The sequence below is a fragment of the Dufourea novaeangliae genome, unplaced genomic scaffold, assembly GCF_001272555.1.
Source record: "Dufourea novaeangliae isolate 0120121106 unplaced genomic scaffold, ASM127255v1 scaffold215, whole genome shotgun sequence".
NCBI classification, from domain to species: Eukaryota; Metazoa; Arthropoda; class Insecta; order Hymenoptera; family Halictidae; genus Dufourea; species Dufourea novaeangliae.
The window spans coordinates 101,663-107,662 of record NW_015374089.1 but is presented as its reverse complement, the minus strand read 5'-3'; positions in this window follow the sequence as shown (position 1 = coordinate 107,662).

The following is a 6,000-nucleotide window of genomic DNA, read 5'->3' as shown; positions in this document are numbered from 1 at the left end:
TGTTTAAAACAATTGCAAAATAAATAGATGAGAAATATTTTGTTTAACTGAAATAATTTTTATTAAGTCCTCTTATGACTCCGCTGTAAGTAGACACAACGCTCATTTTGATCAGTTTGTTAGTTCAACAGTTATGATTTATTGAAAAAACGTTGACACTATATTTCAAACAGCTGTAGAATCAACAATTTTTCAAATATACAAAAATCCTTCGAGATACGTTTATGCATATATATCATTAAAGACTATAACATATCCGAGTTTCAACAAAATCGGAAATGTCGCTTCAAAAAGTGCCCCATTTCACGTGGAATGACTCAATAATAACATATTAACCCTTTGCCTTATAACAACGTGTCAGGCTGGTGGTGACAATATCAAAATGGATTCAACAAACAGAAATATTATTCATTTTCATGAAGTCAAAGTGAAATACTACTTTGCTGATAATATTAATATTTAACTTTTAGAGTAAATGTACAATTGCGTCGAGTACACGACTTCCTTTTGTTTCTGGGGAATTATTGATAATAAAGTAATTCTGGAGACTGCAAACATCAAGAAAATCATAGGGCAAGGAGTTAAGCCTCCAAATATTTTCATTCGTTTACACTATACAAATGAATTTGAACTCCATTGTCGGATGTGACTCGACGTCAATTTTATCCACTGGTACTTTTATGTCAAGTCATACTCGACATTTTTCGCAAAGTTCCAATGCTATTAACAATAAAATTACTGAAATATATTTGTTTAAATTGGTTCCGATCAACCAACAATTTTCTGAAGTACATTAAAAATAAAACACCTAAAACAATAGGGAGTTATTGGAGAGCAAAATTTCGAAAGAATTATGAGTGCAAAGGGTTAATGGAGATCAGAAGTAAAGCAAAAAAGTTCCAATGCACATTCCGTTGCATCGTCTATAGCTTAGCTATCGTGAACTTATAACAAACTCCACACGTTTCTAGAAAATAGTTTCGATCCAGGGATTCAATTCAGGATTTAAATTTAGTGTTTACAAAGGGACCGCGACGAAATCAGCTGTTCGAAATGACCTAATAACCGATTCCCCCGCCTATCTGAAGGTTTACGACAAGGCCCCATTGAGACCTGACCCAACTATAAACCCCTCGAAGAACAAACTGGCGGCAGCTAAATCGGTCCCGTATGGGGGGGGGGGGTCATGTTTCGAATTGTTGGACAAACCACTTGTCACTAACAGAATTTTTACTACTCCCGTCAAAAAGTACATAATAGCGATCTTAATCTTTTGTGGTCCGGACCATTTCTGACAATTTTGTTTTGGCAGGACCAGTAATTCAGCTACTTTCACTTCTACTTTATGGCTGATTTGTCTGTATTTCAGCAGTGAAAATCCATTTTACAGTAACATATTTAATACTCAGAACGCAATAGTTTACAAAAATATGTTACTATTATTAATTAAAAGTAATTTATTATTTTTTTTAGTTGCAATTATTTGTCATTTATTTATAGTCGATCATGGTATGGGATCTTTTGAAGCATTTCGGACACTTTCTGTCGAATGTTTTCCCATTGTACCTATAAGGTGTACATCGTAACGGTATCAACAATTTTGGAACCTTCTATAATAATTTAAAAAAAAAAAGGTTGGAACACAGAATTGAGTAGTTTTTAACGCTTGATAAATTGCAATAATTCTGATTTCTAAAGTATTTTTTGTATTATTAAAACTAGAACTACCGACGATAAATGCATACTTGCGTCAATCGGTGGAAAAACGTGAAAAACTTTTGAAAATTTAGAAATTTAGAAACTGACTAATTTCTTCACTTTCATATCGTAACAAAAGGTGCAAAAGATCTGAGAAAATGAATTGTCATAACATTTTAATCGTCGTTGTAAGAGTGTATTGAGAAGTAATTTGCTTTGCTTGGTAGTTGTAGTGTTAAAAAAGCTAGGTCATCTTCATTTTTTAAATGGGACATTATTACTTGTTCCTTTTGATAATTGTAGACGAAGTAAAAAACAAAACCAACGATAACAATAATGTCATTTTTCTTGACATAGGTAGTACAACGATAAATCATAAGGCTTGTGGTATTACTTTACTAAAAGTTTCACAGTCTTCTTCATAAGATGTTGGGGGTTCATCAATAATACTTATAATGACACACCTATTCCTTTTTATACTTTCAAAATTACAATCAAGTATACAAATTTTTATGCAATTTCTATTTCTCTGTCCTCATGATTTTCACATTTATCATACTTTCCTGACAATTTTTCTTAATTTTGAAATAAGTTTCGTAGTTTGGTATATAATCTGGTGAAATAAATGCGAAAGTCTTCTGTGAACCAATTTGTGAGTCTCTGTGTATTTTCTACTAATGTCATTTCAAATGGATGGTACTTTTTTGTAATTCTATTGACAGTTCAAACTGAAATATTAAGTTTTTTTTTGGCTATATTTCAAATAGATGAATGTGGATCAGCTTCAGAGTCGCTTGGTGCTAAGGATTATCCTCGTTTGTGACAGGTTTAGTACGACTATACCGTTTTTCGTCAGAAAATTCATCATGAAGCAGAATCCTCGAATTTGTCGATGTAAACTTTATCGCATCTAAACAACTAATTATCATACGAAACCCACAAATTGAAAATTGTGGTTTTGTCTCAATAGAAATGAACATAATCGTATTGTGTTTGCTTCTTTTCGACTCTATTCTATAAGTAGCCATGACAGTTAAATGGTCCAAAATACACCAAATCACCGAAATTGACTTCTTTCAGATGTTCCTAGACTGTTATAATTCAACATTGTCGATTTGAAAATTTATAATCTTCAGGTTTAAATCCTCAAAATGACTCTATGCACCCAATTATCATATAAAGGACTATTTTACTCTGAAGATTGAAAAAATGCACCAAATCACGGAAATTGACTTCTGTTAGATATTCCTAGACCGTTATAATTCAACATTGTCGATTTGAAAATTTATAATCTTCAGGTTTAAATTCTTAGGATAACTCTATGCACCCAATTATCATATAAAAACTAGTTTCAATACGTTACCTTCATTAACTCATTGTAGAATAATAGTTTCTCCTTTCTATAATTATCAGATTTGGTCCCATACTTTTGGCTGTAGTGTATGTTTTATATATGGCAGTGGCGTGTCACCCAAGGGAATCGATCTTCTGAAGAATCGAATCAGAATCGAGTATCCCTAGTTGACATACCAAAAGTCTCTGTTATCTCGTTCACTTTCACTCTACGGTCTGCCAAAACCATTCTGTGGATTTTTTTCAATCATTTCTGCCGTAGTCACCTCAATGGGACGTCCACTGCCCGGTTCATCATTGGTGATCCTCCAACCCATTTTGAATTCACCGCTTAACCGTTGTACTCGACGGAGAAGAGTCCCCCAATGTTGAATCGAGCTCATTTTTTATATCGATTGCAGTTATGCCGTTCAAAAGAAAGTTTGATCACAGCACGAATTTCCAATTTCTCCGTTGTTTTGATACTGCTTGAGGCGTTTATTTTGGCGGACAGTCAAACCAATGATAAACAACGTATTGACTTGGTAACTTTCAACGCAAACGAACGAAGGATGAAATCATGTGTCACGCCCAAATCCAAGGGGTGTAAAATAAAGAAAGCAGTAGCGTTGCTTCTTATTCTATTCACAAACTAATGCGGAGATTTCAACTTAATCATCTATTTTCGTGATACCACAAATTTTGTGTGAAATTAGGGGTATGATTTCCGGACCGTAGTAAGGAAACACGCGCAAAATTCTATTAGAACTGATTTTATTAAAGGATGAGATCGTACCGTAGCTAATACAGTTCACCAAGTGTCTCCATTACAAAGGAGTATTTATCTTTTATGAGTGCCAGTATCTATGATCTGTTCCATTAAAGAAGAGCCCTGAGGGTTTTCCCTTCCTCGACGCGTGGCCTGGTGGGGATCCAACGCGAGCTGCGTATTTCGTGCGACGTTGTCACGGTCCCAATGACACTTTGCGTCTCTTTCCATCCTTCGGCACGAGCATCACGAGAGCCTCTCGCTCAAACGCTCGGTAAACCAACTTCCTACTTTACCCTGCGATTTCTATGTGTAGCGTTTAAAAACCTACGTACAGTAGACATTCGTTTCCCGCACTAGTCGGGGCTGTAGAGGACCAGAATTTCAGGAACCGTGCAGGAATCGGTGACCAGTTACCCGAGCGCTTTCCCCACCACTCGGCTGTTCAATCGTGCGAAGCATCTACATATAGGGTGAGGTGGATATGCGTACTTTCCGGTTACATTAATTATCTCCGTTATTTTTAGAGATATCAGAAAAGTTTATTTACAGAAGTTTTTCAGTATGAAGAGGGCTATTACTTAGCAGTAACAAGTTTTTCGTAGGTGTAGTATCTTCTAAGTTTTCAAAGTTAATTGTGTTATTTTTATTAATAATATTGAAACATTATGGAATAAAATACTTTTATTACATAAATCGATTCTTCCAAACATTCTGCATAATAAAGTATTACGGTATTATGTGAAAAAGGTAATAATTCGTGATATATTTTAGTGGCAAATGTCTAGCTTGGTTAGCATCTTTTACCCATTACGTGTGATCCTTGAGACAAGAAGCAATCATATTGCTACCAATATTCATTGCACCAATATAAACATGATTAAAACAGTATTATATACATTTCGCTTTCTGTGATGAGATATGCGTGTTAAACGCGACACCGTATGTGTTCCGGCCTGGGCGTGCTGGGCGACAGAGTAGGGTACGCGCGTGTGTGTCAGAAATACATGTAAACAAGGGGCGTGGCTTCCGTGCAGATAACGGTAGGGCAGGAAACGAATTTCTACTGTATTAACCCTCTATGGACTGAATTTTTTTCAAGACTATAACAAAATTTATGTAACGTAAAATCCACAAATATCAACATATAAATACAGATTAACAATAAATTCAGCAGTTTCAGTTTTTTGTTCATAGTTCAGGTTAGACCTGATAACCGTTACCAAGAATGTTATTGGTTACCAAGACATTTGTATACCTATGTTTAACAGGTATAGTATACGTCACCTTGTGGAAAAAACCCAAATTATTTAATAAAATAGCGATATATTAGTACGTGACTTGAAAGTTACATGGGCCCATGGAGGGTGAATTTAATCCCCTTTTAATACGTTGCTCAATATTTGGGTACAATACATTCTTTCAAAAGAAATAAACTTTTTCTTATTCATGTATTTTAACTCATGGCATGTAAAAACGTTCATCGTCTCGTCAACATTCTCCGTCATTTCCAGACAATGAATGATTGACGGGCGCGTGCCAAACGCAGTCCCCACTACTTGAGATTGTAGGTAGGTCCTTCTCGAGAGGTTTGTAATACGTGCGATGGAGACAGACGACCGTATACGAGAACGCACGTGACAGTCGAACGTCATTGGCCAAGGCGCGAAGAGTGAGAGAGACACAAGCGCCGAAGATGTGTCGCGATCGCGACAACACCGCGAAAAGTCGGGCCTACCTTCCAGGGCTCTTCTTTAGTGGAACCAGGGGACGGAAACTCCCCTCTACAAAAACTTGGGCCTTTACCGTAGCGCCACCAACCTTCCATCCTCCGCAATGGTACTAAAATTCGATATATATACACATGGCATATATGTATATAAGATGTCCTATATATACGACTTTGTGTATATAGATATACTCTCTGAACAAAATTTAAATGGGAATAAAGTGAATGTTCGGAATCGCAGATTTATGATTCATATAATTTTTTATATGAGAAATTATACAGATCATAAATCTGCGTTTCGAAGTATCCACTCGTAAAGAAAAAATTACACATTTCGAATTAAGAAACACAAAAATTTTAATAACAAATGGAATACAATTTATATACCTTATTATATAATATACAGTAATACTACTTATAACTAGTGTACATATGTAGGATTTATTTGTAATATAATACAAAAAGGAAAATA